General features: G+C 40.3%; 1 pseudogene; it reads right to left on the bottom strand.

Annotated features, from left to right (window-relative positions):
- Positions 1-696: 696 nt before the first annotated feature.
- LOC147632599 (octanoyltransferase LIP2p2, chloroplastic-like) lies at positions 697-15,400 on the bottom strand (annotated as a pseudogene).
- Positions 15,401-22,700: the final 7,300 nt, after the last annotated feature.

Raw genomic sequence — 22,700 nt, forward strand, 5'->3', positions numbered from 1 at the left:
TTCTTATGTATAAACTTTTGATAGGTACTATTGGAAGTGATTCCCTTTATGAAGATTGATGAAGAGAAAAAGAAGAGAAAGTTTGAGTTGAGGCTTCAAACCATCTTTCAAGATGCACTTAAAATCTGTCCCAATCAAACTTTGTAGCGGCTCATAAATTCAACTTTGGCCTCCGAGCAACTCAATATCAAATGGCCTCCGAGCAACTCAATGTCAAATGGGTGCAATCAAAGATTGACCTAAGCATGGGGAAAGGGAAGGACAAAGCTGGTTTTAGCATGCAAAAAGGTGGACAACCACCAAAAAGGGACTTCAAGGATGCCAAAGGTGCTCTGAAAGCTAAAAATGTACAAGAGAAGAAGCAATGGAACAAGATGAGCAGTGAATTGTTCAAGTTCTTGGAGCCAAGGTAAACCCTGATTGGGTCTAGTTCTGGCCCTTGCCATTGGCAGCTAGCTGCCTTGGCCACTATGGACTAGGATGGGAGGTCTTTAGTTTTCCACCGTTGTATTTCATCTCAGCACTTTGCGCAAGCGAAAGTCCCGATCAAATTCTGTGGCTCAAACATATGCACATCCCATTGGATTTCCGTATCTAAACGTATAGGTATTGACCTTTCTCATCCTCTTGTGATTTTTACAATTGTAAAGCTAGGTGAGTGACTTTATTGGTGAATTGGAGGACTGGTTGCACATTCTAGCGCAATCCTTGGAACTCATCCTCAAGCCGCTCAAGATAGTGAGGCGGTAGAAACCGCTTCTTGAGGTCCGTGAGGACAAAGTGGTCCCATTCATAGCCAGCAACACCAAAGTGGGAATTTGCCTGGGCCCAATGCATCCACCAAGAGATAGCTTCCCTTTCTATGTAGCTGCTAGCTAACACAACTTTTTCCACCAAGAGATAGCTTCCCCTTCTATGTAGCTACTAGCTAACACAACTTTTTCCACATTTGACTTCCTACCAATAGCAAAATAAGCCTCAAACTGATGAATCCATGAGTACAGAGTTGTGGGGTTGAGTTTATCATTATACTTACTAAAATTCACCCTTTCATGAAGATGAGTCGAGGAAGTTGTCGGTACCTTCCTTGCATTGAGAGCTACGCTCATGCTCCACGTGTTGTCTTTGTTCCTCCTGTGAGGAAGTGTCATGTGCACAATATGTATCTACCATGTGCTACATGAACGCAAGACTAGTTTCGAGGCTTGGGGAAGCTTGGAGCTAGGCAGGCTGATTGACGAGCTGAGTTAGGGATATACTAACAGGCGGGCACCCAAGTATGAACGAGCAGGCGCCCAAGTGTGGACGCCCGATGACCGGCCAAGAGCCTATAAAAGGGTGGCCAAGGTTAGTTATTGAGATATAGAGAGTCTCGCAAGTTTGTGAGAGCTCTATGGTCTTGGAGCTTGGATCTAGTGTGCAGACGTGCACCTGCTTTATGCAGCCAAGGCCGATAGCAATCTCGAGCCCGCGAGGGCTTCGTGGCGGTATGGGACGTCGCGAGGAGGAGATTGGTTGGTACGTCAACCTAGTTAGCTCAGCTCGTGGCTCGGTGGGGATAGCCAAGACTGTCGGCTTGTCCACAGCTGTCATGGTTGGGAGGTGAGTCAGGCCTGCACGCCCTTGTTTGTTTATTCGTTTGTTTGCAGGATTTGAGTTTCGTACCAGGAATGATCACGAGGAGATCCGTGGGGTATTGACAGTGGTATCAGAGCATACCTCATGAACGAGCAAGTCGGTAGGTAGAGAAGATGAGGTCGAAGAAAGGTATGTGTTAAAAAGCTTCCTATTTTTTTCTGTGCATACTGTTGTTTTCAAAAATAGTATGTGTTTTTCTTCATCAAAGAAACCCATGTTGATGGGGATGGTAGATGGTAGGGTCATTTGCTTTGCAAAGAAGAGGAGAGACTGGTTTCTGCAGTCGCATGAACGTAGAAAGAGAAAACAAAAAAAGCATGTTGCTTTTCGTTGAATGAGTGAGAGAGAGAACACGTTGTGAGAAGGAGGCGCTGGCGGGTTTGTGCACTGGCGGGTGTTGCAGGCGATGGGCTAGCAACGGCTACTACAGGTGCCTAAATATTGAAGGCGCCTAAGGTTTGCATAGCTAGGTGGCTAGGTAACCAGGCCCACGTAGGCACCTAGGCCAGGCGGGCAGGCAGCCAGGCCCACGTAGGCGCCTAGGCCAGGCGGGCAGGCAACCAGGCCCACGTAGGCGCCTAGGCCAGGCGGGCAGGCAGCCAGGCCCACGTAGGCGCCTAGGCCAGGCGGGCAGGCACCCAGGCCAGGCCCACGTAGGCGCCTAGGCCAGGCGGTTTAGCTTGCATGATCTTCTCCAAGTTTATGGAGCAGTGAATGGCCATAAGGTTCACATTCTTCTAGACCCTGGCAGCTAACACAACTTTGTTAACTACAAACTTGTGCAGAAATTGAGTCTTGATACGACACCCAGCGATCATACCTATGAGGTACGCCTACCTGCGGGAAGGCAAGTATGGGATCGAAAGGTGGAGATGTTTCCAATCCAGATTCAGGACTACAAAAACACTCTGGAATGCTATGTTATGCATCTAGAAAATGTAGACTTGTTATTAGGGATTGAGTGGTTTAAGACTCTTCAAGTCCAGATAGATTGGTCTAGTCATAGTTTTTCTTTTCAGCATAGGCACACCAAGTATAATATTTTAGGTGATTGTATTCATCCCTCTCAGGGACCTCTTGTAAATACAATTGATTTTGGAAATATAATGGATACTTCTTTGTATACCGCTTTCCATTGTGTATTGATTCCACTTTCTTCATTTCTCATACCTTCCATGGATGTCAATGAATTAAGTGTGTTTGAAAGCAAAGAATTACAGAAGATACTTGATTCGTTTCAAGATGTATTTCCTAAGGAACTGCCATTGGGTTTACCACCTGAACGGGCAGTAGATCATCGTGTTGACTTGAGCTTTGGTGCTCATCCTATCAGTATTCCACCTTATAGGATGAGCCAAGCTGAGGAAGATGAGTTGGCTAAACAACTCGAAGATTATTTGAGGATGGGCCAGATCCGTCCAAGTAAATCACCTTGGGGTGCACCTGTGTTGCTTAGGAGAAAGAAGGACAACACCTGGAGAATGTGTATAGATTACAAGAGATTGAACAAGTTGACCATTAAGAACCGTTATCCTCTCTCTAGATCAGATGACCTGATTGACCGGTTAGCAGGAGCGAAATATTTTACAAAGATAGATTTATGTACTGGCTATCACCAGATACGTATTTATGAAAGGCATGTCGAAAGAACCACCTTTCGGACTAGGTATGGCCATTACGAGTTTGTCGTATTACCTTTTGGGTTAACCAATGCTCCAGTCACTTTCCAGCAAATGATCTTTGGGGAAATTTGTTGTGGTGTTCCTGGATGATCTTTTTCGTGAACATTTGGGGAAATTTGTTGTGGTGTTCCTGGATGATATTTTGACATATAGTCGTACTCTTGAGGATCATGTCAGACACCTTACGATTGTCTTATCTATTTTAAGACAGAATCGACTATATGCAAAGTTAAGTAAATGTGAGTTCTTTATGACCGACATCATTTACTTGGGACACAAGATCACTAGAGAAGGATTGAGCATTGACTATGACCGAGTTCAGAAGGTTCTGGACTAACCTGTACCGCGAACAGTGAAACAACTTTGTTCTTTTCTTGGTTTTGTTGTTTTTCTTCGAAAATCTATACGGGAGTACTCTCAACTCACACTTCTGATGATTGAAAGGTCGTGGACGTAAGTCAAATCAGCCTATCACTTGGAATAACGATTTGGATATGGCCTTCAAACTTTTGAAAGATAAAGTCAAGGAAGCACCTATCTTAGCATTACCTGATCCTAGTCAGCCTTATGTTCTTGAAACTGATGCCAGTGACTATGCTATCGGGGCTGCTCTATTTCAAGATGGTAGACCGGTTGCTTTTGAAAGTAAAAGGCTAGATGACACTCAATCTCATTGGCCAACCCTTGAGAAGGAGCTTTATGATGTGATTCATGCTCTCAAGGTTTGGAGACATTATTTATATGGCTCCAAGTTTGTGGTATTGAACTGATCATCAGTCAATCAAGTATGTGTGTGATGCGGATGATTTGAGAGGAAGGAAAGCTCGTTGGGCGGAGTTAATGCAAGATTTTGATTTTGAGATCCGTTATCAGAAAGGGTCCATGAATAGTGTTGCAGATGCGCTTAGTCAAATTAGAGAGGTGAATTCTTTGTTGCTCATCGAGATTTCTACTGACTTATTTCAGTCATTGAGAGGGCTTTGCAGGACTGATAGTTATTTTGGTCCATTTTGGCAGAAGATCCAGGACGGGAGCTCATTGATTGACCAAGACTCGATGACTGAGTAGTCTACCATTCAGGCTGCAGGAGGCCAATGGATGATTCTGAACGGTTTACTATTCCGTAATGACAAAATTTGTGTACCACAGATCTCGGACATTAGGTCTAAGATTCTTAAGGAGTGTCACGATGCCCCTTCTGCTGAACACCCTGGGGTACACAGGACACTATCATTAGTGAAACACACTTTTTATCGACCAAAGATGAAAGGGTATGTAGAAGATTATGTTCTCAAGTGTCAAATTTCTCAGGCAAATAAAGCTGAACGCTATAGACAGGCTGGGTTGTTGCATCCTTTGCAAATCCCAGGTAATAAATGGGAGAGTATTTCCATGGATTTTATTACCGGATTGCCAAGAACACATCAAGGCCACGATTCTATTTGGGTTGTGGTAGATCGCTTGACAAAAATGGCTAGATTTTTACCGACCCGGAAGACTATTATAGCTACGCAATTAGCACGGTTTATCGAGCAATTGTTTAGACTGTACGCATTACCGCAGGACATAGTCAGTGATAGGGACTCTAAGTTTACGAGTGATTTTTGGAAACTTGTTTTTGAGAAGTTGGAAACAACTTTGAATTTGAGTTCCTCTAATCATCCTCAATCTGATGGCCAGACTGAAAGAGTGAGAGTTCATGGGAGGATTATCTTCTTATGTTAGAATTTGCATATAACAGTACTAAGCATACGAGTATAGGGTTCAGTCCTTTCATGCTTATGTATGGTTTTCAACCAAGATCACCTGTTACAGTAGGATTCTCAGGACTTCAGCATGATGCAGCACGTAATTTTTTGCAAGATATGCAAGAAATGTTACAAGTTGCGAAGGAATCTATTAGAAGTGCTCAAGACCGAGACAAGTTTTATTCTAATAGACATCGTTCACCCAGAGAGTTCTCTAAAGAAACGATGGTGTATTTGCGAGTTCCGAAAGATTCCGAGACTTTACGGACATGTCGATCTCCAAAATTATCTCCTAGATACTGTGGACCATTTCGTATTACACGACGGATTGGTTCAGTTGCATATGAATTGGATTTGCCTTCTTATGTGAAAGTTCATCCTGTATTTCATGTCAGTAGACTTAAGGAAGTATTGGGTGGAACAGATTAGTTAGTTACTCCTCAAGAAATTATAGATGTCGAAGACATGACATTTGTTCCGCACGAACCTGAAAAGATTCTTGGATTTCGTGAAAGAAAATTGTGTAATATGCTTATCATGGAATACAAGATCAAGTGGAAGGATCGTGTTGAGGAGGACGCTACATGGGAGACATTGACTACTTTTCAGAGAGATTACCCTGGTTTTTTAGTGAATCCAAGAGTGAGCTCTTAGAGGAAGGGCAGTATGTCATGTTCACAGTGTGTATCTACCTTGTGCTACACGCACGCAAGACTAGTTTCGAGGCTTGGGGAAGCTTGGAGCTAGGCAGGCTAAATGACGAGCTGAGTTAGGGATATACTAACGGGCGGGCACAACCCAAGTATGGACGGACAGGTGCCCAAGTGTGGACGCCGATGACCGACCAAGAGCCTATAAAAGGGTGGCAAGGTTAGTTATTGAGATATAGAGAGTCTCGCGAGTTTGTGAGAGCTCTATGGTCTTGGAGCCTGGATCTAGTGCAGACGTGCACCTGCTTTATGCAGCCAAGGCCGGCAGCAATCTCGAGGCCCGCGAGGGCAACTTCGTGGTGGTATGGGACGTCGCGAGGAGGAGATTGGTCGGTACATCAACCTTGTTAGCTCAGCTCGTGGCTCGGTGGTGGGAACAGCCAAGTGGTGGGCTTGTCCACGACTGTCATGGTTGGGAGGTGAGTCAGGCCTACACCCCCTTGTTTGTTTATTCGTTTGTTTGTAGGATTTGAGTTTCGTACACCAAGAACAATCACGAGGAGATCCGTGGGGATTTGACAGGTAGTGCAAGCCACTGCTTTCGCCCAAACCTCTAACTCCCGTGCCTATAAAGCACGGGACTACTTTGGTAACTCCGCAATCGAGGTAGCTAGAGCAGAGATTTCGAAAGGGATCTCGGTGATAACTAGCAGAGGAGAGAAGGTGGGAATGGGTGCCGAGGTATCTTGAAGAGGTATCTGCTTTTCCACGGCTTGTATCAAAGCCTTGCACTTCAACATTTGTTCCCTTGCTACCGGCATCTAAAAACCAACCATACAAGTGAAAAAAAAATCCCTTTTTTTGGCTGAATCTCTTCACCAAAAGCTAGAGCTCTGATACTATTGTAACATGCAGAAGCTTATAGACAAGATCATACTTTGATAATGAATATTCAGCACCTTGGTTCTTGACGATGATAAGAGTGCACCATGGTTATGACCATAAAAGAGATGGTTACATATGAGAACCTGCGCTTAAAATGGAGATGTCTTGGCATGCGTTCAATAAATCCATCCCAGAAACCTCTGAAAATTCTGCAAGAAGTCTTTGATGTAGCAAATCTAGCAGATTGTCCTGATCAAGTTCAGAACTTCCCCGCACTAGAACATCTGATTCGGCTTCAATTGGCTGCGAAAGAGCCTGCCTTTGAAGGATCTCAAACACACTTCCAACTGGCCGACTGCTGATGCCACAGGGGACTATATACTTTTGAAAGGAGACAAATTGGTGGTCACATTGAGGGCCAGCCCATGGTAGGTTATCCAGCGTGAAACCCTGACTCCAATCACCGCAACTTTCTTGTCTCCTACATTATCAGCAAGTAGGTGAATTCACACTAATGACCTCAACAAAATCTACTCAATCACCAATCAACACTCACAAAAAGGTGCATACACAAAGGTGCTAGCTTACCAACCCAGACACCCGTAAGTCCTTCAATGCGTGTGGCTTCAATGGCACATGCAGTCTGAAGAGCTCGAATGACTACTTCCTCCAGCGATCTAAGATACCAACAATGAAGGTCCATTCGATGATGCCGTAAGTTCAATATAGGGTACATAACCAGCTGCAAACCCAATAATCATAATGAACAAAGCATACATGTGACTGCAGTTCTATCATCGATCACCACCAAGCCTACTGATATGAACAATTCAAGATGATCTGCACAAAAAGACTCGGTGTCCAGCATGGCACCAACCAACTTTGAAAGCATAAGAAATTGCCATGGTGTGGAGGAGATAATAACGGACCTGGCCAGGACCATGGTAAGTAACTTCCCCTCCGCAGTAAAGATCGCACGGAGGGTGGTCTTTATCGAACAATAAATTCTTCTCGGAGCTGCGGGTCCCCATAATATACACTGGAGGATGTTGCAATATGATTACCGCATCATCTACATCATGTCCCTTTTGTATTGCTGCGCTCTACCATAGCTTTCTGCCACTTCCATGCATCCAAGTATGGAATGCTCTGATCATAAAAATCATAACTGTCACATCTGACACAATTAAGAATTAGCACTTGCAATATATCTTGAGTATCTGCAAAGCTTTTCCGGCAGCATAATTCCAAAAAGTGACTTTCTTAGGGCTAGACAATAAAAATAAAATTAAGCTACGAGTGATTTAGCAAAGGCAGCATGAAATCAAGCCAAAATGAGGAGATCGCTTAAGTGGAAAGCTGGCACATGACCAACAGGTCATACGGCATGGAGATCATCAAGAAGACGAGAAGGAAGAAGTTGGATTTAGTGTAATGAAATTTTGTATTCAAAATTTATAATATTTTGAAGTGTTGTAAACATTTTTGCTTAACACAAACTTGTAATTAAAACTTAATCGTATTATTTCATTACATAAAAGATATAACAAAATATTTACAATGACAAGATAATTAACTGCTCTTGAGTCTCTTCTCTACTTGCTCTTCCTCTTCATTAGGCATTTTTCCTCTATAACGCAAAAACTTTAAACAAACTCAATCTACATTAAACAAAGAATTCAGCTTTCACATAAATTCAGTCAATACCATAAATCACATAAATTCACTCACTCAAGAATAAAAAAATTACCTTCTGGTTCTCATCCTCTTCTAGCTTGGATGCATCCCAAGGTTGATGGAGCCTTCTTCATTTCCTTGATCAAGGGTGGGCAAGGGCTCTCTTCCAATTTCAATAATTCCTAACTCCTCTTGAAGACTTTAAAATTCTAGCTCTATGGAAAGAGAAGATTCAGTCTCCTTGGCTTTTTCAAAGCACAATGACATGGCTCTAGGGGCTTCAATGAAGTTCTCTATCTCCTCAGTGTCCAACTTCAAGAACTCCTCTTTATGTTCATTTTCCACATCGAGTATACCCCTGGCAACTTCACAACCATCTGTATAATTGCAAGGAAATAATCCTCCCTTAAATTATAAAGCTTCTGCATGTGGGAGAGAAGAATAAAATTCTTGCCATTTATAAGAAAGGAGGGCAGCCTAGGGAGGACGAAGTTTGATTTCAAGTGTTCTCCATGCACAGATGATCTCTCATCAATAACAGTGGATGCCTTAAACTCTGTCACATCAAACCCTATGCTACTTAGAAGGCTCTCCTTATCACCAAAAACTAGGTCCATAACCTCATCATCAGATTCAATCTATGTGACAAATGAAGCTTGTGAAACCTTTTGACCCTTCTGAACTTCCAGTTCATCCTTTGTGTACTCTTGTTTGCCTGCATGAAGAAATAGATAAGCAACAAATCTAAAGTAGTACTTAAGAACTTTGCACTTTTTCTTGTGCAGAGAGCAGTGTGCAAGACAAATCTTTATCCTCTTATCTTCTGAATAGGCATCCCACCTTCTTGAAATGTTCTTCTTTTCAGATGAGGAGAGGGCAAAGCTAGACATGTGAACATATTGTGATGATCTCTCATTTATAATTTCTGTACTAACCAATTTACTATTTGCCTCCCACTCTTTCCCTAACATAGAGCTTGCCATGTCCTTAACAATTTGTTCTAAATTAAAGGGCACATTGAATATAGGCTCAACATCTAGAAGACGTTCATCATGCCCAAATCTCCTTAATAAATCAAATAGGTTTTCTTTGGCACTAGGCTCATCTGTTACCTCTTCAAGTGTCTCTAAATCTTCCAAAGGATCGTAGCAGTGAACCACCTGCTCCATGCTCGAATTGCTAGCCACGATGCGAGATGAACAACTAACAAGAAGCAGAATTGCCTATCGCATAGTGAACTGAAGGCGCGAGTGAAGGGGGAAGGAAGCCAATCCATAGCACGAGGATGAAGAAAGCACTATCAAGTGGAGGAAGGGGCAACGAAAACAATCTACAGCAGGAGGAAGGAGGACCAAAATAAAAAGATTTAAATTTAAATAAGGCATGACTATATATAGATATTATTAGGGATAACATCATACATGTACAATGGAAGTGAAGGACTGATGTCATCGAAATGTGTCGTTGTGCCACGTGTAGGGCTGATATCATCATCAGAGAGCCACATGTAGGGCTTATGTCATCCTCGCAATGATGATATCGCATTCTATAAAAAGGAGAAAATGTTTAAGTTTTTTTGTTGGGTACCATTGATGGCGTGAGTATTTTTTAAGTGATTATTTTCGAACTTTTTTCGCAGCATCTGCAATCCTCCCTCTACGGCACGAGTAGAACCTTCCGTCAGGCTCTGATAATCCTTATCGCATCGTGGATAGTGGCTTCTGGACCTCCTCCCTCTACGGCACGAGTAGTCCCTTTCGTCAGGCTGCTCGAATAAACCTTATCGCACCGTGGACAACACCTTCTCGCCCTCCTCCTTGAACGGCGTGAGTGCTTAATTTCGTTAGGCACTAATCCTCCTTATCGCATTGGTGGACAGCACCGGCTCATTGCCTTCTCTCTTGATTCCTTCCACGATGCAAGTGTAGTCGCTCCCTGGATGGATTCTTGCTTCCTCACAGTACTAGATGGCTTATACAAAGAAAACTATGAGGATAGTTTACCCAGATCCCTCCCTTCCCAAAGAGCAAGATTCAGTGCCAAAGAAAGAGCCAAAGGTAACAACTTCTAAGCAACCATTAGAGAAGAAACAAGTAAAGGGTAGAACCAATTTATCTAAGGGAAGAATTGTCCTCCACAGACGAAAGAAATTATTTACTAAGATAAGGCAAGCACAAGAGGCTACACATCTGCTCATCCCTAGGGCACCATTCTTGAGAATTGTAAGAACAGTAAGTGACAGTAATCAAAGGGCAAGGACATTATAGATGGCAGAGCAGTGCACTGACATGTCTTCAAGAATCTTGTGAAGACTTTCTTATAGACTTCATGATTGATAGCTTCATATGTACTGCCCATGCAAGAAGAGCCACTTTGATGGACAGAGACCTGACACTTGTTAGCAGGGTGAGGTACAAGTTTGAAAAATTTCTTCATGCCTTGCCAATGAGGGATAAGAAAGCCTTTGATATCCTTGCAATTCCCCTAGCAGTGAAAAGGAAATCAAAGGCAGATAATATTAAAGTTGAAGAAGTTACTTTCCCTCCCAAGAAGAAGAAGAAAAGAAAGTTGGTTTGGAAATCTAAGCCAGATGATAAGAGTTTTGGGGAGGAGGAGAGAAGGTGAAGGAAAAGGAGTATGAGGTGAAGGAAAAGGTCTCACATGTGCATGATAGCTTAGAGACCCTTGTGCAGTTTGAGAAGGCCAATTCTCAGAGGCTTGCCCAAGTACCAGGGTAGCTAATCTGCAATGTTGGACAGTGGAGGAAGGCTATCTCTATATGGCACTTGGGGACATTTATATGCTTGTAGAGAAGGATAAGGAGATCAATGACAGTGTTGTTCTCATGTGTTTAAGGTATGACTACATTTTTCACATATGTATATTTTCACATATGGTAATAATGTAAGAATATTTTCTATTTTGTTCATTCCTTTATAAACTCTTATAGGGCACTTATGAAGGAATTGCTTCCAAATCAAGTCAACAAAATATTCATTTGAAATCCCTTAGTGTTGGCTACATTGATTGATATGAAGAAGAAGACTTCCGAGCTGGCATCCTATTTCAAGCCAATGAGAAATAAGAACATTTGCTTTGTTGTTTTGCCATATGTAGAGAGGTTCGTCTCTAATTGCTGATGATTCCCATGTGTTTAAATATTTGACATACGATATTTGCTTTCGTAAATATTTCTTTTACTTTTTTCTAGTGGACAATAGAGTGCTTGTGTTATTAATCTTCTGAGAAGGACTGCTATTTTCATGAACATGCTAACTGGCATGTATGGGTAGATTAAATTGTAAGTAGTTCTCTTTAATAACTTGAATATTGAGCTTCATACTTTAGTTTTCCTTATATTCAAATTGGATTTTTAATAGGGCATGTAAGAGAGCTTACGGATATTAAAGATGAATATCCAAATTTGAAAAAGGAGGCAGAGTATAAGTTTCTAAATTAGCCAGTAGCCAATGTGTGGAAATATCTTATCTAAATATACCGAGATTGATAGCAGTGTAGGTTAAGTTAAAAAACCCACTATTTTTGCAATGAATCTTTACTTAATTTTTTAACTTTTTTTCTATAGTTCTTGGTTCTTAAATCTAAGAAAATTTCTTAATTTGATACTCTTAAATCTCACAAGATTTGGCTGTGGAGTGTTCGTGCAAGAGCTATCAATATTATTTTGAATAATTCAATTACTTTGAATGATCCAGATTCTCCACCACCCCCAATGCAAGCCTCTCCATCTAAGAAGAAGAAATTGCATGTACATTCACCACAAGCATTTTATGTTTAAGCAAGGAACTCTACAAAAAGAAACCAAGGGTGCTCCTCAACAAGGCACACATAAAGAAACCAAGGGTACTAAATCAGGAAGCACCTCAAAGAAAAGTGGTCCTCAAGTGGGTGCCAAGAAGGGTGTTGGCAAGAAAACTAAGAAGGAACTCAAGTTCAAGTTTGCTTGGTAAGAATAACTAGAAACAATCAAAGGATATGGACATGCAGACAAAGGAGGCCACAAAACCAAAGAAGACAAAGGGGGACATGGAGACAAAGGAGGCCACAAAACCCGAGAAGACAAAGGGGGGACATGGAGGCAAAACCAGAGGAGATGGAGACCAAATAGAAAGCTTTATTCTCCTCCCTATTTATCATTGTAAATTTTCTTCTAATTTTATAATCTTGTTTGTAAAGATTGAGAAATTCTCTTCTCATTTTGTGATGTTTTTTACTCAAAACACATTTGTACTTGAGTTTGTAATGGTTTTGAGATATTGTGCCATAATTGTCATCTCATGACTCGAGTAAATCTCTAAAGCAAAATATTAGAACTCTTAAACAGCTTCATAAAAAGAGCTTTAAATATTGTAATTCTAAAAGAACAACGTAAAAATTTACAAAGACACACCAATCACAAGACAAAACTTTTCATTGATAAATTACATACGTAAATTTACAAAATCCCAGGAGTCTAAATAGACTTCATAAAAAAACTCCAAAGCTTTCTTATTAAGTCATGCTTATACAATCATATTCCCAATTAGCATCTACCAAGGTCTTCGACTCCATTGGCATTCAAATATTTCTATTCTTCACCTTGAACTGTGCCCCACTTGTATCCACTTCCCATGATATTGAGGTGCTCCCTAATATTTAGGAGGCTCCAATGCCTGCTTGCACTTACAATTTACACCACACCATTGGGCAACCTAATGCATATGTCAAGAGGCAAAACAACTTGTTCATCCGCTTACAATGGGACCCAACTACTATTTTTCTTCATCCACCGTTCGTAATAAAAGCGAATGTATAAGGTAGCACGAGCTTTAAGATACCAAAATGTAACACTAGACTCTTCTGTTTTCAACTTGAATGTATCATCCTTATGCTACCCCTCTACGATGTTCCACTTCTCTCTCCAAGCAAGGTTACCATGTCATCACCTAGTACTTTCTTGCACACAAACATGGTAAGTGTGTGTGAGAAAGTAAATTGATTGAACATCTTATCAGAAAGATGAATTGGACATACCCAACTGAGGCCCACAGCAAATCGAGATGGCTTTGCAAACTTGAAAGATCATATATGTCACAAAGCATCTTTGATTTCATGACCATAACCATCCAAGCATCAGGAGTTGGCCATTCAACAGAAGAGAGGAGAGGAGATGTGATGATCTCTAGCTTACCCAACTGACCATCATGCATTGGCACCACATAGGAGTGCCGGTAAAAGAAGATATTTTCCTTAAGGTCTGCATTGGTTTTACAAGAAAACAATGCCTCACCAATGTGTGCAATGTCCGGTAAGGCTTCGTAATGGTTGCTCCTCTGCCAACTTGGAAGGAAAAATATTTGCAACCCAAAAAATAAGATCATTAAACATGAAAGATGTAGCTATCGTAATATCACATGCCTCCTTCCTTCCCTATGATACTTACAATTGCATGGAAATTGATTTTGTTTACAAAGATGTATGTCTCGTGCACCGTGTACACATGTTGTACAATGGCCCCAGTGCTCGATTTTTTGAATCCCTCTAAATGACCCTTCCAATGAAGCTCCATCACATCTCGTCGGTCGTCGAACTCGGTGTAGACCAATAGCAGTAGGCTGCAGGAAAACCTAAGCACCCTTGCGAAATGCCTCTCTCACCCAAGAACCATCATCGTCCTCCCTATTATTGTACAATGAGATCCTCAATCTCATCTTTTGGTCTTCTTCGTGGTACAGCCATATCAATTGCAGTGAGATTAGGGTTGGGCAAATGAGATAGAGAAAGAAAACGCAAAGATGCTATGCAGATTAGGGTTTTAGGCTTGATGGATATTAAAGAGATGGAAGAGGAAGGGAGGAAGGTTAACAAGAGTTTAATTTGGATGTTCACGAGGGAAAGCAGACTTGAAAATGAAATTTATGACTACAATGAAATTTGAGATGGGTTTTTGGGGGGAAAAGTGACTTTTAGGGGAATCTCAAAAATTTTAAAATTTTAAGGATTTTTTGAGCCACAAAAATGGTGGGACCATACCTACACTAACCCCCCTAATTTTTGAAAAAGACAAGTGTAATTATTAGTATTGAAAGCCTAGTCCCCCTCCCTACAGCCTAGTCTCCCTCCCTATGTTTAAAGGAGACCAAATGTGCACAATCCTCTATTCCTATTGGTTCGTTGCTAATTACTTTCATTAGCAAAAGGCCCAAAATAGGTTCAAATGCCCCCTAATGGTAAGTAGCATGGATGTAAGTGCTATAAGCACAAAGACCTACATTTACTCTCCAAAATTTGTTTCATGTGTGGTTAGCTTTTAAGAGTAGTAAAATCAAGTTTTCAAACTACACCACTAGATCACATATTGTAAACTACAAGAAGAAACGAAACCCCTACTCTTATTCTCTCCTAAATCAAGTTTTCAAACTACACCACTAGATCACATATTGTAAACTACAAGAAGAAACGAAACCCCTACTCTTATTCTCTCCTAATCCCTTGTCTTCCCCACCACCACCATAAATCCCCCTTATCCCCTAACTTATAAGCTTAAGTCCCCCCTTCCAAAAAAACCCCTTCCTTACACTCATGTGATACCATATGGCTTGTGAATGATACCATATGTCTTGTGAATCCCTCGGGTCCAAAACTTGGTGGAATCAATTTGGAAAAACCCATTTAAATGTTTCTTCATAATTGATTGAGTACCTTTGTATATCACCTTAAACCATTTGATATCAAAGATGAATAGATTGCCAAATGCTCTAAACCCGACCTCAAGAATATCTTGAATAGTTTCTCAATACTCAAGATGGTCCTCTATGGCATTGGTATCATGTCTACTAGCTCGAATTTCTTGCTCAAAAGCTGTTATGACACCACAATTAAATGTGTTACTTTTAGAATCCACACGCTCCATGCAAAAGTACCTTCCCTGTGACCATATTACATTGTATAATTTGTACTAACATTAAACAAAATCATGGTATTCAATATAGTGCATTAAACAAGGTATATAACAATTGAAGCATGAGAAAGAGATCAATGATATACTTACTTGAGGGTCACATCCTTGTGTATACTCTTGTTCTTCTCTTATGACTATCTCTACATTTTTTAATGCCATCGATATTGCCTTATGAAGCCATTCTATATTGATTACACTTGGGAGAGGTTCTAAGTCAGGTGGAAACGGCAAGTGTCTACTTTCTCTTCTAAAAGTTCTTCTCTCATCCTTTTGTCTATTGATTGCATCCTTGTTTCTCTCAATCCACTTCTCCACCATGATATAGAACTATTTAGAATGCAGAATGTATTCACCTTTTGGCATAATGCTTCATCCATTCTTCGTTGCCTTCCTTTTACATTAGTAATTAGTCAATCATCCTACTCATTACTCCAAAATTGTGGCATGGAAGGATCTATTCAAGAGAGATGTTCTGAGATATACACAAGAGACTCTTGCATCAACCATCTCTTTGACATGCTTACTTCTGGCCTTTCTCTTTGTCTCACAAAGTCCTTTAAGGTTTTCGTGAACCTTTCAAGTAAAAACATCCGTCAAACATGAATAACACCACAAAGTGTCACTTCCTCAACCAAATTTACCACAAGATGTAATTGGCTAGTGAGTATTGTTCTAAGAATGTTTCCCTCGATCATACACACTACCTCAATATCATTGAGATGAGCCATCTCAATGAATGTAGGATCTATCTCCGCCATGCTTTCCTCTAGCCTTGCTCTTTGTCTCATAAAGTCCTTTAAGGTTTTCATGAACCTTTCAAGGAAAAGCATTCATTGAACATGAACAACACCACAAAGCATCACTTCATCAACCAAATTTACCACAAGATGTAATTGGCTAGTGAGTATTGTTCTAATAAAGTTTTCCCCGATCATACACACTACCTCAATATCATTGAGATGAGCCATCTCAATGAATATAGGATCTAACTCCTTTGAGGACTTGCATACATAATACTCATGTATACTATTTATCATATACAACTTGTGATTGCATGAGGAAACTAAATATTAAATGTAACCTAAATAGTGAGTTCAAGATAAGATTGATACCTCACCAAGCTATTTATAGTGTATGATAAATAGTGTATACTCTTTATTATCATACATAACTTGTGATTGCATGAGGAGACTAAATATTAAATTTAACTTAAATAGTGAATTCAAGAGAAGATTCATACCTCACCAAGCTTCCCATTTTATAAATAGTCTCTCTCACCTTCTTATCTCAACAACGAACTATAACTATAAGAAGAATAATCTATGCTTAGAAAAACATATAACGTTAGTATAAGATCCTTTAAATTGGGTACTGTAAAGAGAAAATGGATAAAAAATGTCTGAATACCTGTAATATCTGTTGCTAATCATGTGTCTTCAAGCCATATAATTGCTCGTCTCCTTTCTTTTTGGTCTTTGTGAAGGCACCCTGCATCAATGAATGCATTACTCACATTGGTGTACGAAAAGAGGCAGTCACGCTTTTAACGTTTCTTTCCTCCTTGGTTAATACCCATGCTGTCTTTGGTAGGACCTTGTTTCCACACTCTTATATAATTGGCCATGCACTTTGAAGGAGACCAATGTATTTCAAGTCATCCCTTGTGCCCTTGGTATCTCATTTACCAATTACATGGTCCCAAGTGTTTTTTTGCCACATTCTTTAATATGTGAATAGGGTCTAAGAGATGATTGATCTTCAACTCACACTAATATGGGATTCAAAAGAAGATTAAGTGTCTTGACATCCCATCGGGTGGTGGATTTGGGGTACTTCTACATACCTCAAACCAATCCCTACCTCTCATCACAAGTGATGAAATATCATAAGGCACATGCTTCGGATGTGAAGGGGGAAGAAATTGATTGATGTTTATCATACACCACCTTATTTAGTGTAGAGGGCCTCTCCAAAACAAGTGATGATCCATAAATCAGACATGCATGATGTCCAGAGGTTGTAAAACCTATTATAAAATCAAGATGGTTGAGAGATAGAGTAAGACAAGTTTGAAGTTTAAAGTTTCAAGGTAGAAAGTTCAAGTATGTACCTGAGTACTTTGAGAATCTAGGATAGTCATGCATTGTCCAAAGGAAATCTTATTTCACCTCCATATCATGCCTATTTATTGGCCTTGAGACATCATGCACTTTGATACCTCCCCATAGTGTCTCCTCAATTAAAGGTTCGAGATACACATCTCTATTTTTCACCTTATACTTGCCTAGTACAAGCAGAGTAAGCATAATATAGCCTTTCTTGATTGCCACCCATGGAGGGAGATTGTAATTCACCAATACAATAGGCCAAGTAGACCATGATGTAAACTTGAATCCAAATGTATCAACACCATCTATGCCCAAGCCAAGATGTAAGTGATAAGGCTCATCTTTAAACTCTAGCCATTGATGCTCCACATGTTGCCACACCGATGAATTAGCTATGATCCTCATGATGAATTTCATGCCATGTAATGAGTTCTGAAATCCCCTTATATTTAAACATGTGTAGAATTCAAGGAATGATAAGAAAGTGTCTTTTAGGAATTTTTTTCTCCTTACAAATCATCTCTATATCGTCTCTCCCCACATTCTAGACATTGTGTTACATCTTTATTAGCCCCTCTAACTAACATGAAATCATTGGGACATGCATGTATTTTTATATAATCCATACCTAACATACGAGCCCCATCTCGTGAGTCTGCCAATAGATTTTGAGGGGGAAGAATCTTCTTAAGAAGCCTACAACATAACATAAGAAATCATATGTTAAAATAAGAGACATTCTCTATTTAAGAAAATATAAAACAAAATAATATGAGAGTATAAAATAAGGGACATTTTCTATTTAAGAGAATATATTGATTGGATCTTACATAAGAAGACTTGTAACACTTGCATCACTTTATGCATAAGTTATTTACAAGTTTACTAGATCCAAGTTTGCTCGGAGTGTAGGGTATGGACATCCCTCATACAAAGGGGTGCTTTCCTCTCTACGCAAGGTTTTCTCCTCTTACAACATTGGAGCTTGTTCTCCATCCTTTATGACCTCCCATTCAAGAAAGCATTCACCATGTCTTCCATGATGAGATACTCTTCCTCCTCATGTCCCAATGGTGGAGGCACCTCATTCATTGGTTGGAGAGGATGACTCTCAGCCATGCTTTCCCTATTAAGCCCTGCAACATTTCACAATATACCCGATGTCATAGAATGGTGTGGCATATTTTGTAATACTCTCGTATGGTTCTGCTCCATATCATCATTTGCACTTGGTCATGACAATGCCTCATTACTACAACACATCAGGAGTGTAGCAGCGTTTTGAAAGAAAAATATCGGGGGTTTTACGATGCTCAGCAGCAATATATCACTACTCCACAAAGTTTTTTCGCTGCTAGGCAGCAGTGCTTTTAGCATCGATTTTTCACTGCTCAGTAGCGTGTATAGCAACAAAAAAATGCTGCTATACTGTAAAAATATGTCACTTTTTTTACCGCCGTGTAGTTTTATCTTTTTTAAATACAATAAACTTATACTCTGAGTTTTTATTTTTTGTAGGTTTTTGCCTTGTCTTTCACTTCTACCTCTCCAACCTTATCCTCCTCAAACTCAAGCAAGGTATGTCTACAGTTTTCCTTCATTTCCTATGCAAACAAGCTTTCCATTAAAGCTTTCTTGTGAGTATTTCTCTTCTCTTTCTTCTCTTTTTAGTTTTTTTTTCCTTCTCATTGAAGCTCGACCCTAACCCTAGCTTCTACATAGAAACCCTAATAAAGAGATTTGATGGAGAGCTCTTCATCAAAGCTCTCTATTATGTTTTTATTTAGAAGCTAGGGGTAGGGTTAAGCTATATAATGAGAAGGGAAAAAGAAAGATTCAATAAGTTAAGGTAAAATCTTTCATTAAGTTTTCTATTAAGATTAGGGTTTTGTATATGCTTTCTATTAGGGTTAATATTAGGGTTACTAATACTATTTTTCTTTTAATTATTTGGTTTGATTTTATAGGTTATCCACCCATACAAGTCCCATAAGGTAAGAGATCTCTGCCTTTTATGTTTCCTCTCTTATTCTTTTACATGTTATAAGATTTGTAAGTTTTAGGATTTGTTATTTTTTCTCCCATACATGGATAGCATAGCTCCTCTCTAGAGGTGGCCATATGCCTTAGCCTCATGTATGAGGCTAGTGCATAAAGCTTATGCATTAGCCTTATGCATAAGCCTCATACATAAGGGTAGTGCATAAACCTCATGCATAAGACTTATGCATTACCAAATGTATAAGCCTCATGCATGAGGCTTATACATAAGGTTTATGCATGAGACTTTTGCATAAAGCCTCATGCATAAGCCTCATGTATAAAGCTTATGCATTAGTGATAAGCCTCTATGTGTAGCCTTATACATAAACTTCTGCATAAGGCTTATGTATTAGCCGTATGCATACGCATCATGTATAAAGCCATATGCATAAGCCATGTATAAAGCCATATGCACAAGTCTTATGTATAAAGATTATGCATATGGCTAATGCATAATCCGGATACATAAACTTTATGCATGAAGTTTTATGCATAAGCCTCACGCTGTCGTGCCATGGCACGTCTATGATGTGAAACCGTGCATGTGAGGCCATCAAATACACATCCAGATGCATGAGGTTATGTGCCATGACGAGTCATTATATGATGCCATGTACATATGTTCATATTGTAAATGAGGTTCAATAAGACAAGCTGAGGCTGAGCCAGATCTAGGAGTTTCTGTATATGAGTGTGGAGGGTGATGGTTCTGCTGTTACTCAGAGCCCATGGGTAAGTTAGAAACATCCAGTTATATATAATGGTTTTGATGGCACTGGATGTAAAGGATGTAACTGGCCACATGTATATTGGAAAAATTTGAAAACCTTGTTGTGCCTCCATGTGAATGGTTCAAAGGATTTCAAGAAAGAAGTCAGTGAATAAAGGAACAAACACTTGGTATGCAATTTTGTGCAATCATCAGGATGAATTCAAGGATGTATTGAGGTGAATCGACACATGTACTTGTCATTGGAAATAGTGATGTTCAATACTCCTTGGGAAATTTTGTGTGTGAGTTTCCTTGTTAGATTTGACATTCACTCTCACAGCTAGAAGTCTCGTACTTTCCTGGCTGTACCGCACACTTCACGACAACTTTGGTGAACCCGACGTGAAACTGCTGGGGTGAGAGTGTGGTGAAATATACAGGGAAGCTATGGCTGAGAATTCTGAGGGTCAGGGGGTTCATTTTGACCCCGGAGTTATGCAGATGTTTCAGATGTTTACCATGTACATGCAACAACAACAAGCTGCTGAAAGAGGACAAATTTCCACGACCAAAGCATTACAATCAATTGTGAAAAAGATGGATCAATTTGATGGGAAGGACATTACAAAGTACCTGCGCAATTATATAAAGGAGATGGAGCTAAACAGGGTGACTGAGGAGGACATGGTTCGAAGTTTCGAGCTGGTATGTGTTCCTGAAATAAGAGAGCGCATAAAAGGATTGCAGACAGCACAGGGTGGCAGAAATTGGGAAGAGTTCAAGCTTGCTTTAAAGGATGAATATTTTATGGAGGATTCTGAGCGAGTGACTAAACGAACTTTCTTGGAATGGGTCACAGAATCTAAGATGGGAATTTCTGCCACAGAATTGCTAAGAGAGTTTGAGAAGCGTTATGCCCAGTTGTCAAGGATAGAGCGTGCAACTTTGGATAGAGAAAAAACAGAGCTCTTCTTACAAGCAGCTGGGAAAGATCTCCAGGAGAAATTGGAAATCCTCCTTGAGGATAAGGATACAGAGCAGGGATTAAAGAGTGATTGGAATGATGTTGAGGATGCAGTCACTATGTTAGCAAAGCGGCAACGGAGGAGGGATAAAATGGTGATGGGCTCTGCACCCCCCATAGCTGCTGTTACCCCTGAGAATCTACCCAAACCAGCTGCTACAATTCCCAAGGTAGATGGGCCAATGGATGAGCTTATCAAGGGTATGCGTGACTTAAAATTGAAGATGTCCAGGATTGAAGAAAAAGGTTTACCATTGGGGCAGGCTTCTATGCAAAGGCCTCAAAGCAAAGAAGGGTTTACATATAGATGCATATGGTGTGATGACCCAGAGCATGCAAAGAAAGATTGTGCTAGCTATAAAGAAGCTCTTAAAAATCAACTTGTGTTTTTCAAAGATGGGAAAATCCATCTTACAGAGACTGGTCTTCCATTGAGTACAAACTTTGGGAAAGGAGGGATGAAAAAGCTGGTAGAGGATATGGCTGCTAGTCATGCCATTTCTATGGTTGAGGCAGCAACCTATGGATTAAAGGTTGGTCAATTAAAGCAGGGATTTGAGAATGATGAGGATTATGAGAATGAGGATTTTTGGCCATCAACAATGGAATTAATTACGTCAAAGAAAGTGTCAAAGCAAGCTTTGCATGAGGCAGGTGATTGTATACGTCTTGAGACTGGCTGGGAGGAGCCTGTGGATTCTTTATCCATTCATGCCTATATTGCCAAATGCCAAAATAATGAGGCACAGGTAGAGGAGAAGCGTAAAAGGGAAAATGAGGAAGGAGGGCCATCAAAAAGAGTTACACGTGGAAGTGAAAAGAAGGATCCTGGGTCATCACATATGCCTCCACAGCATAGCAGACCTCCACAGGATGTTTCAATGGAAGAAGTGCCAGCAAAAATGAAGGAGAAGGGTACAGGGAAAAGTCCACTCTACAAGCTTCAATCTGATATTGAAGTTGCAACAGATCTCAAAAAGGTACTTGAAGAAAGGATTCTAAACAGCAGGGTGGAATTCACACTAGGGGAAGTCTTGGGGATTGCAAAGAAAGAATTTCATGATGAGATAATTGATATTATACGAAGAAAAAGGCAGTCCATAATTGAATCTATTCCATCACAAGGGGAGGCAAGCACTTCCAAGACTCATGGAGTACAGGTACAGAAAAAGGAAGAGAGAGAAAATGTGGTGGAATGTAATCACTCTGCTGATGGGGCACGACAAGTGCGCTTTGTGGAAGAGGATGATGAAAAAGAAGTCCTTACAAAGAGTCATTACTCCAGGAGCCATTGGGCAAGAGCAACCACCAAAACCCTTGTCAAGATAGGTGATTTGGAAGAGCCATATGTCGCTCTAATTGATCATGGGTCTGAAATAAATCTTATGGCTAAAAATCTCTACAACAAATGTAAGTGGCCAATGGATGTGGATCATGGGTGGATGATTAAAGCAGCTAATAACTCATCTGGAGAGCTTTATGCAGCATGTCCAAATGTAAGGGTAACTATAGGGGATGTGAAGGATGATCAGAATTTCTTTGTTCAGGAGATGTCATCGTATCCCCTTATCC

The sequence above is a fragment of the Cibotium barometz genome, chromosome 13 (assembly GCF_041138505.1).
Source record: "Cibotium barometz isolate CiBa-2024 chromosome 13, ASM4113850v1, whole genome shotgun sequence".
Lineage (NCBI taxonomy): Eukaryota > Viridiplantae > Streptophyta > Polypodiopsida > Cyatheales > Cibotiaceae > Cibotium > Cibotium barometz.